Raw genomic sequence first — 12,284 nt, 5'->3', positions numbered from 1 at the left:
GTATCTTCAAAAAACATTTACCATATGCTAGTCCTATATCATGAACCTCGTCACTGACACCCCCCCCCCCCCCCCCCCCCCTCTTAACTTAATTTGGGAAAAATTGATTTACCTATATGGATATATATGTAAAATCGATTTTGGATTAACAATATAAAAAAGAAGATGTGGTATGATTGCCAATGAGACAACTATCCACAATAGACCAAAATGGCACAGACATAAACAACTATAGGTCACCGTACGGTCTTCAACAATGAGCAAAGCCCATACCGCATAGTCAGCTATAAAAGGTCCTGATAAGACAATGTAAGACAATTCAAACGAGAAAACCAACAGCCTTATTTATGTAAAAAAATTAACAAAAAACATATATGTAACACATAAACAAAAGACAACCACTGAATATACAGGCTCCTGACTTGGGACAGGCACATACATAAATAATGTGTCTGGGTTAAACATGTTAACGGGATCCCAACCCTCCTCATAACCTGGGAAAGTGGTATATAACAGTACAACATAAGAACGAATTATAAAAAATAAAAGACTTGCAGCAATCTTGACACCCCCCCCCCCCCCCCCCCTCAAACTATTTGATTTAAGTTTTTTATCCTACATTGATCTTTTGATGTCGTCCCTAAGGTTTAAAGAAAAATATGAATGTTATTGAAAATAAAAGCTTATTTCATCCCAGGTTATATCTCACCGAAAGGAAATAAGAACTGAATAACACACAACAAGTTCTCATGATTGCACATATCTCATCTGCTTCTTTAAAACTTTTTATACATTTCTTAAAGATTTGCAGGATTCAGAGCACTTACAATGCAATTTTCCATATAATTAATTAATATTTCCAAGGGGCATATAACTCTTTGTGAAATAAGCATAACTCTTTGGTCGGGTTGTTGACGTTGTCTCTGACATATTCTCCAACTCCATTTTCAATTTAAGACAATAAACAAGAGGCTGTCAGAGAGACAGCAAACCAGATTTATTCATATATTTATTCATGTCCTGGCATTTTTTCAATATCACAAGAACCATAACTGATGAACAGTGAAAGCGAAAATCTTCAATACCAAACTTGACCTCCATTTTGTCATTAGTAACAACATATTAAAATTTGAAAAGCTTTTGTTTAATGGTTCATGAGTAAATGCAAACACATGACTGGTAACACAATTTTTCAATCTTTCAAGAACCATAACTCCTGAACAGAAAAAAAAACCAAACCACCCGCAACCTGACATCCCCAAATCACTAACTGACATTTTTGTCAGAAAAATCCAGTTGAATATATATATATATACAGTCATATTATAAAACGGTGATTTAAAGTAAAGCGACCATCATTCAATCTAGCATAATCATTGGCATATATCATAAAAAATACTAGCAAGAATACCTTCTAAATATCATTTTATGTATGTCTATGCTTATTCTGTCAATATATGCAGTTCATAAAGAAGTCTGAAGTTCCAAGTTTAGTCCAATTATTTTTGTAAAATTGCAAATAAAGAGTGAAATTTAAATATTTTTAAAGCTTTCTTGTGGTTTGTGTGTGAGGTTACTGACAAGCATATAACAAGATTAATACAGTAAAGGGAATTTGTTTCAACTATATCCTTTCCATTTAACATGTATCTATGTTTAGAAATCAATAAAAGATGTATAAAACAAAATTCTGTCTATCTATATCTACTATACAAATGATTGCATGACAATTTTCTTCAAACTTTTTCCCCAAAAAAAACACCTATTCAAAAAATTTCAAAACATGTTTTAAGTAAAGGGGCATAATGTATTGTATGGAGTGGAGTGTTGGAGTGGAGTATTGGAGTGGAGTGTTGGAGTGAACTTTTGGAGTGAGATTTTGGAATGAAATTTTTGGAGTGAAATTTTTGGAGTGAGATTTTGGAGTGAGATTTTGGAGTGAAATTTGATAAAAAAATTTGTAGCGAATAATTTAAAAACAAACTATACTAAAATAGAAATAAAAATATGCATGCAGTGAAGTATTCGAATAATAATGTTTCGAATAATAATGTGAACGACCTCATATCAACAGTCCTTCATAAACAATTTCAAATTCTCCTGATCTACTGATGCATAACTAAAAGTTATATAATTATTTAGCATTGTGATTTCCCAATCTCTTAAGAATCTGGCAGCATCCTCATTAGGAGAATTTTACATGCTCGTTTATTAGGTTTAGTCCCCATTTCCATTCTTTTTTATATTATATTATTTTGTAAAATGAACAAAAAATCTTCACATTATCATCATGATCATGTTTAAAAGTATCATATTTATTGTTTTTGCACTGTGGTTTTTAGTTTTTTAAATGATTTACAAATTAATTGACTTGAGCTTCTGTTTAAATAAAAAAGAATGTTTAAATGTTTTCAACAATGATGAAAGTATTTTCATTTTCTGAATTTAATTTAGATGAAATTTGGATTTATGAAAGTATTTATAAGTTATTTTAAAATTTGTATTACCTAGCTATCATTTCGGTATCAATAGAACACAATAATAAAAGATGAACTGCAATTACAGTGTTATTTCTTTGATTTACATTGAGAAAATTTTGCTACACCTGGTGTGTGTGGTCAAACCTTCGTAGCAGGCTGAGCTATAAATATAAATATAAAACATAGGTAATATGGTAATTTTTAATACAGGCACTGGTATAGATACATCAATAGTAATATAATATCATATACTAGTATATATATGATAAATCTCCAATATGTGGATACATATTAACAATAGAGATTTGTCAAATTTCAATATTTACAAAACTATTTAGTTGTAGTTTTAAGGCATATAATAATTATGGTCTCAATAAAATATATAAGTCTTGAGATTCATTACGTATGTTGGTTAAAGGAACCGCATTTAATAAAAGTTGAAAATAAATGAACCAACAACTAACATTGTTGTCAAATCGATAAAAGATATTGTTGAAAATCTATAAATGAAAAAAGAAATAGATTCACAAACTTATAACTTCTTGAGGAATAATAATGAATCAAAACACGGACACATGTACCTTCTTCCATAAGTTCATAAAATTAATCTAGAAATAATTAATGAGGCATTCCGAAATTGGTCAAATCGTTAGAAACATAAACATTCCTTACCGACCAATCATCAATAAATGAAACTCTCCGACGAGACACATTGAAAGATTACTGGGTCTAATATTGAAGAGGCATAACTTTTTCCTTAAATTTTTAATGAACATGACCAAATAATTATTCTGTGATCAAAACTTAAATCAATATTTAGCACTGTAATTTTTCTTTCTTTATTTTTAATGAATACTTGTTCAAAATTAAACAAAACATTTAACCCCTGACATTCTACTACTTCTAGAATAATATACTATATACTCTAAAATTTCACAAAAAAAAAATCACTCCAAATCTCACTCCAAAAATTTCACTCCAAAATCTCACTCCAAAAATTTCACTCCAAAAATTTCACTCCAAAATCTCACTCCAACACTCCACTCCAATACTCCACTCCAACACTCCACTCCATAAAATACATTATGCCAAGTAAAGGCAACCTTAATGCATTTAAGATTAAACATCTTTGTACAATTTCCGTTTTAAATTTCTGTCCTTAATTATATCCTGACGACTTCTTGGTAGGTAAATTTGTTTCCACTTATTAAATAGGTATAAAATTTTCACTTTGAGCTATTATATACCTTTGTAAAAGTTTCTCTTTTCAAAGGAAAGATGTGTATCTAAAGGATGGGTCAGCTGATGTATTCATTGGGCATGAAATTAACACAGAATTAACACATGTACAAACAAATCTAAACCAGAGATATAAATATTTTCACAATATCTTGATTATAAGTTTGGAGGAGGCTAAGATTGATTTTATTGATCACATATGACTAAAGTGGCAAAAAACTGAATCTATATAAAATGCACTTTTGCTTTTGTCTTGTACTTTATGTGCTGGAATGAGAATTTTTGTTTTAGAATTTCCACTCTTAAATGTTCACACATGTATGTGTTTACCTCTAAAAAAATCAAGTGTAAATCTTTTTCCCACAAAATCATAAAGTACAATTATCATTTTGACCTTTGAACTGTAACTAATTTCAATTGCAGTAAAAATGTAGTCCAATTGTCAGAAAATACAGAAAATGAAAATATTTTCAAAATGTGCTTCATACATGTATGCAACATTTTGTTTCTCTTGAGCATGAAGTGTAATGCAAGTTTATCAAATTATACAAAGGTTTAAAAAAAAAGTTATTGATGTCTAAAAAAAAGTTAAACCACAGATGAATCTTAATCTTGATGACATGGTGGCATTGATAAATTATAGGATTACTTGGTCTGTTCTTGCGACTTTTGTGTCAAGTAAAGCAAAAAATATAACGGTAATTTCAAAAAGACTATAAAGCTCAGGGGCAGATCCAGCCATTTAAAAAAGTGGGGTCCTAACCTAGGACAATGGGGGGGGGGGGGGGGGGTCTCCAAAACTACATGACCCCATTCAAATGCGTTGATTGTCCAAAAAAAGGGGGCGTTCCAACCCTCTGAACCCCTGGATCCGCCAATGAAGCTACAGTTTTCTTTATAACTAGCTCTGACTTTTCAACTGCTCTTAGTTGCATAATGCATTGGGTTTACTCCTGTGAGTATAATTTTGCTAAAAAAATGAACATTATATATATACACTTGACAATCATATTTCAAGCAGAGCTGTCAATCTTTCTGAGTTTTAGAGAAATGCTGACCTATTGCTCCAAATGCTCTGATCTTTTTATTTAAACCAAAAGCTCAAATCAGGTATTCCATAAAGTGAAAAAAGTATTAAAGAACAGGTTGACTGGTCACATGTCAGAAGCCTGTAATTCAGCCATTTGTCATTTATTGCTGTTGGTCATATTTATTTTTCATTTATTGTTTTGTACATAAATCAAACTGTTAGTTTTCTTGTTGAATTGTTTCACCTTTTTTTTATTCATTTCAATAAATTTAGTTTTACCAGATGTTTATGATTTTGTAATTGAATACACATCTATCATTTCAATGAATGAATATATATATAGATTCATTGATAAAATCAAAGAAAATATTTATCAAAATTGACATGACCATTAACCAAATTTGGTTATGTGATCACAAACTTCACAAATGATGTGATAAGCTTTTGTCATATACTTGTTCACTTTGATAATTATCTTTTTTTCATAATGTATTGTTAACAATAATATATAGGTATCTATTTAAATCCAGACTCAAATTAACTTACATTTGTAATTCACTATCAATCAGTTGTAAATTCAAAACCAAACCACAAACAAACAACAAAAATATAATATTACAAAACAGAAAGCTCCATTTCAACAAATAAGAAAAAAATATAAAGATACAAATGTATAAATAAATAAGTTTTGTTATTTACCTGCTAGTTATTCTCGTGTTTTATGTAGAATGTTATACAGAGTAACTGACAGTACAGACTAAGGTTAAGTTAAGCGTGTAATGAAATTGGTGAAAATAGTATATACATCTGGTCTGACATAGGTATAACATCGTACCTGTACACGGATATACTGCAATTAGCATTTTTTTACTTTATTGTTTTCCTATTTAATCTTTATGATGATATAAATGTTTCAACAAATTCTAATATTCCCCAAAAAAATCTTTAGAGTTTATAAATATTTTTCTAGTATCACAACCTCTTCTACAAATCAACAATGATGGGGTTAATATTTAACCTATCCCATGGATATTTTCAACAGCAATGCAATGGAGGATTCACACCCCTATGGATATAGTAAATTACAAATAACTGTTCATTTAACCAGAAATAGGGTTCAGGAGGACAATATTTGTAAAACATAAATATATAGTAAAATGTAGTTGCATATCACAAGCACTTATGTAAGGTTTATAGGACTTTTTTTCAGAGACAAGTGCCGGTGTAGCAAATATATCTGTAACTTCTAAAATAATTACGTCTGATTGTAAGATAAAAATATACATTGAATTAAGACTAAAAAGCCAGAGTAATTTACCTTCTGTATATAAAGAGGTTTTAGTATTTGATCTTACTTCATTTTTAAACTGGTAGTAAACATTTCCAACATGATCAATACATTATATATTGTATTTGATGTTCTGTTAACAAAGAAGATCAGATTGATGATGTCATAATTACATACTAACAAACCAGGATTATTATTGCTGTAAAATGAGTGAAGTACATCAAAGTCATGAAGGTACAATTATAGATTTATAATGAGAAAATCAACAAATAACAAGAAAGAAATGAATTAAAGAATACGTTGTAAGCAAGCTCAAATTCATTTCCCTTCTATATAAATGAGAAAAATTTACATTGACCTGATGGCATATTTTTTTCTGTTTACTTTTTTTATTATGATTCTTTTCTATTGTGATTTCTGAAAGTAGCATCTTAAGTAAAATAACAATCCCTTTTCAAGAATTTGATTTAGAAACAACCACCTGTACAATTTCCATCTACCTTGAGTACCTTCGACCTTGACTTTTGATCTATTCATGATTCTACTGTCTCCTTAACCGGTGCTTTGCTATTGCGCCAATTGGCATTTCATTTGCGCCAAAAAAATCTTTCATTTGCGCCACAAACAATATTTCATTTGCGCCAAAATAAAACTTTCAATTGCGCCAATATTACAGGTAAATACAGGTAAATAGTATAAAACATGTATATTTAAAAAAAAAAAATATTGATGGTTAAAGTTTGTATCATTGATGTATTCATGTCTTGAAAATTCCTGCTCTCAAGTGTGCATACCAACTTGATAAACTATAGTCCGTTTTTTTCATGAACTGCAGTCTATTTCAGTAGTTATAATTGCTTCGCAAGGTTTATTTCTATTTGGGGTACACATACACGACTTGGTCTCCATTTTTCAGAAACGTATGATCTGATAATAAACTAAAAGTGTGGTCATCAAATATTACAAAATTCTAAATTATTCTCTTGTTTTATGTCTAAATTGAAAATTTCCATCTTGACACGTACCTTGAACATGTGAACACTATATATAATTATAAACCTTCGTGCCTCTCAGGTTCTGAAATGAGTGTGACATTGAACTCACCACAATTATAAACCATAGTGACTCTCGGCTTCAGAAATGAGTGTGGCATTGAACTCACCCCATTATCTAGAGAAATACTGTAGAGACAAACCTTTTAGAGCAATGCATGTTTAACGCTTACGTTATTGCTTACCTGAATTACCAGTAAAATGGCGCAAATGAAGTTTTTATTTTTTGGCGCAAATGAAATATTACCTTGTGGCGCAAATGAAAGGTTGTAATTTTCAAAAATTGGCGCAAATGAAATGCGCCCTCCAAAATATATACAGTACGTAGCATCTTCACCAATTTAAGTATGTTTTAAAATGTATGACCTTGACCTAAGAAGTAGTGAATTAATCTATAAATTGTTACAGCTTTGCTTCTCATTTTTTCTTGCTGAACATATTGTGCAAATTTTTGTCGTTTTATATACTATGACCTTGATCTATGACATGGTGACTGCAAATTCATAAGGGAAAGCTCCCTTTAATTATTTGTGACCATAGATCTAAAGAAGGCTGCAATCTGAAATAAAGATGGAATCCAGAACTAAAATGACTGAAAATTGGATCAAAACTGTATGTTCCTCCACCTTACTTTATAGTGTGGTATAGAATGAGACAAGAAAACTGGACAATTTCTGAATGAAATATATGGAGTAGTTATTCAAATCCCAGTGTATCCCAAACTCCATCTTCGCTAGCCAAGGGTTACGATCCACTCCCGCTCTCTTCAAGAAAGCAGGAGTGGATTGTAACCCTTGGCTAGCAAAGATGCCCAAACTCTGTCTTTACGACATAATGTCAGACATAAAATCATTCGGTTAGAGAGAGAGAACTTTCATTTTTTTTAATTGAGTTATAGGTGATATTGAAAAACTTTATATTTTTTTTCCCCGGACAAACCTTATAACAGTTTGGCAGACTGCAATGGACTGAAAGCCTATTTGTACATTATATAGGAATTCACATTTAGCTGAAGAAAATTATTAGAAAAGATATTTTGGATATATGTTATCCAAATAGTACATGTATGATGTATTACCAGAGGCAGGTTTAGGGGGCTTTAGATTCCATGTCCCATCTTATTGATAGACATATATATACATAGACTGTTTACATGCATGTCTAACTTCTATAAAGTTGCCTAGTCAGTTCCAAAACTAGAGTCAACTGATGTAACAATGGAATGGATTAATTTCACTTCATCCATCAGACAAGCTTACATAAGCTCGAATTTTCTTATCAGACACATTTTCTCTGTTCACCAGACAAATAGACAAGCATTAATAATGAGTTTAGGCTGGTACAAAAATATATAAGGATGGAAAAATTACTGACCAGCACTATAGGACAATAAATTAAAATTGAGGTATATACACAGTAAATGTTAATCACTTTAAATACTCTAAAAACTAACTAAGGAGATGTGTTATGATTGCAAATGAGACAACTTTAACATGTATAAACCAGACACCATAAACCAAATTAAAGGATGCAGATGATAGCTGTCAATTTTATCATTAAAAACATTATTTTTTTAAATAACTTCAAATGATTACACATCATTCCAAAATAACTGGTATTAAGGATTTGATTAAAAGAAGAAAATATTTTAAAAGCAGTTTTATTAATTTTGGGTTTAAGGGACATAACTCCTGGAAATTTTGTGTGTAAACAACTTGTTTAGTTAGATGTATAAATATGTAGCAAACTTATTAAAATTAAATCCCTTTAACACTTGCTCATTGAGCGAGTGTAGGGATTTAATTTTAATAAGTTTGCTAGTCATTTTTTATGGATGGTTGCTGCACATCTGTTCATAAAAAAATGAGTTAGTGTGGAGATTTATATTTATTTATATTGATATACATTGTATATATATATATACATTGTATATATACGAGTCTAAATTGAAAACTACGTTCAAACCTATGACTGCGTTGGATAAAAACCGCAATTTTTATACGTGTGCATGTCAAACAAATTTCGTTGTAGAAGGGTCTAAAAACAGCACAAACAACATTTTCCAAAAGACCAAAAGAGTGAACATTGTATATATATATATATATATATACAACTCGTCTAAACATCAACCCAACAATGTTAGATCTGTAAATTTGCTTTCGCAAATTTTTGGTTCTTCCCTCGCCGGGATTCGAACTATATATATATATATGTGTATTATCCTCCTTAAGGAGAGTATATATATGAATATACATGAACAAAAATAAAAATGTGGTTTACTACAGAGTGCTAATGAGAATTTAAAAAATAACGATTTGAATAAAATAAAAGAATAAATAAATATTTATATTATAAATGAATAATATATTAATGCTCTTTAGAATGTGTTAAAGAGATAACAAATAGTATTATCCAACAGGAAGACTTTGCACAATTTTGATTTACAATACCATAGGCAGATTTAGGGGGAAATGAGACTAGAACCCCTTATGGATCTATATATATATTTAACAATCTATGACAATGAGGTCAAGGGCATATAAATCCTGTCAATACTGACATGTACCCCTTACAAGCATTCCATATACAACATATTGGACAAAATCCCTAATGGGCCTTGAAATGAGGAACTCAAAAGTCATGTGTAAACAAAAATTCTCTGTGTACATAGTGATATTTGACACATTTTTATGACAAATGACTGAGCTGAACCATTTGTGTTAGTTTAAAAAGTAGGGGAACAGAGAATAAATCTGTAAAAACTATGGAGCTATTAAATGTGTTCAAAGTATTGAATTTTCAAAGAACTATTTGTGTTAAAAATGGGATTTTTTACCACGAGGAGCCACATCACAAAAGGATACTTGCCTTGCTAAATTACGGAAAAGGTAATCTCACTTCGTACCCCGAAAATTAAACCACATATGTGAAAATGTCTCAGCTTTGAAACGAGCCATCATACATTGTACATATCCAAGTTAACAATATGGACTGAGCAACAGAAGAAAACATTACCATTACAGCCTATGGAGAAACTAATATGCATCTTGACCCATATACATGTATTGGACCTACTCAGGACTGCTTAAAATATCTCAGAAACAGACATAATCAATTAAATTTAACCTTTATTGCTAATTCTAGTGGACTTATAACATTCTTTTAAAGAATCCAGTCTTCAGCAAGGAAGAAGAAGAAGTAGATGTGAGGTCAGGGTTGGCGAACCCTGTCTGACAGACATGTCACAAAGAACTCATATTTCCAAATATAATTATCATACATTGTACTTCATAATTAATCTATGAACAAATTTGCTATTTTCAAGCAGTTGCCGTACCATGACAATGAAGTCAAGGTAATTGCATTATGTTACCATTAACAGCAACTACGTGTACTGTAGTGACAGTAGTATAAAACTATTTAGTATTTAACAGTTATGTTAAAATAAAATTGAGAATGGAAATGGGGAATGTGTCAAAGTGACAACAACCCGACCATAGAAAAAATTTGTAAGGGTTCCGTGGAACACAGTGTCTCGCCTATTTTTGCTGTAAATTGCAGGCTCAACAACAATGAGGAAAAAAATCAATAAAAATATTCCTCCTGTTACTATTTTATGATTGTAAGAAAATCTAAGTCCATTTAAAAGTAAATTATAGAAAAAACGGAGTAATCTTTTTACAAACTTTACTTCTGGACATGCTGGATACAATCTTATGATCATAAATAAGCTTCTGTCCAAGTTTGGTACAAACCCAGGATATTTTAAGAAAGTTATTTAAATTTAAAAAACTTTAACCACAGAGTGAATGCAATGGTTCCTCGCAGTAAAACTAAGTCCATTTAAAGGTAAAATATGGAGAAAATGGATTTATTTATTTACAAAATTTACTTCTGGATACTATCTTTAATATGATCATAAACAACCTTCTGTCCAAGTTTGGTACAAACCCAGGATAGTTTAAGAAAGTTATTAAAATTCTAAAAACTTTAACCACAGAGTGAATGTAATGTTTCCCCGCAGAAAAAACTAAGTCCATTTATAAGTAAAATACGGAAAAAATGGAATTTTATTTTTACAAAATTTACTTCTGGATATTATCATTTGATCATAAACAAGCTTCTGTGCAAGTTTGGTACAAACCTGGGATAGTTTGAGAAAGTTAAAATTCTAAAAACTTTTAACCACAGAGTGAATGTTTTGTTTCCCTGCAGAAAAAACTAAGTCCATTTATAGTAAAATACGGAAAAAATGGAATGTTATTTTTACAAAATTTACTTCTGGATACTATCTTATGATCATAAACAAGCTTCTGTCAAAGTTTGTTAGAAATCTGAGAAAGTAATTAAAATTTCAAAAACTTTAACCACAGAGTGAATATTTGTTGACACTGCCACTGTCGCCACCGCCAACGGAATGTAGGATCGCTTTGTCTCGCTTTTTTCTACTAAAGTCGAAGGCACGACAAAAACAACAGCAGGTCACTAACAGGTCTTCAATGAAGCAAGAAATTCCCGCACCGGGAGGCGTCCTTCAGCTGGCCCCTAAACAAATATATACTAGTTCAGTGATAATGAACGCCATACTAATTTCCCAATTGTACACAAGAAACTAAAATTTAAAAAATACAAGACAAAGAAATGCCAAAGGCTCCTGACTTGGGAAAGGAGCAAACATGTTTATGAGATCTCAACCCTCCCCCTATGCATCTAGCCAATGTAGAAAAGTAAATGCATAACAATACGCACATTGTAATTTATAATATTAATGCCATAGAAAAATTATCTGAGCAAATTATATAGAAAACTTTTAATGATAAATCCACCAGTATAGATCTTCCAGCTGTGACTGTTGAATTATGAAACTGTTTCAACTCAGAATAGCTGTAGAGATTTATATGCATGTATACCATGTATGTCATGTTTACATGTATCATTATATTGACTATCATGGTACTGTAAGTTGTGATTGCAAAACAAATAAACTTTTTTTTATTAGACAAGCATTTTGCAAGTGTCTGCGTATGGTTTGATCAGAAATAAAATGTTAATTGAGTTTTCCTTGATAATATACTTACAATTGATTTAAAACTATCGATCAGCATGTGTAAACTTCTGAAAATCACTATCAAAAAGTTTCTTCAAAAGTTTTTATTGTAAATATGGGAGACAACTCGTTTTTATTTGAAAGGACC

At 30.7% G+C, this 12,284-nt stretch overlaps 1 protein-coding gene across 1 annotated transcript in view; it reads right to left on the bottom strand.

Moving 5' to 3' along the window:
• The window catches only part of LOC134711529 (uncharacterized), a 47,560-nt gene extending 35,287 nt beyond the window's left edge, over positions 1 to 12,273 (bottom strand). The window contains exon 1 of the mRNA XM_063572162.1: positions 12,168 to 12,273. The gene's annotated coding sequence lies outside the window, so the exon portion shown is untranslated. The remainder of the gene's footprint in view (positions 1 to 12,167) is intronic.
• Between the last annotated feature and the right edge of the window lie 11 nt (positions 12,274 to 12,284).

This window comes from Mytilus trossulus, chromosome 3, assembly GCF_036588685.1.
Source record: "Mytilus trossulus isolate FHL-02 chromosome 3, PNRI_Mtr1.1.1.hap1, whole genome shotgun sequence".
Taxonomy (NCBI): domain Eukaryota; kingdom Metazoa; phylum Mollusca; class Bivalvia; order Mytilida; family Mytilidae; genus Mytilus; species Mytilus trossulus.
This window is presented reverse-complemented; position numbering and strand designations above follow the sequence as displayed.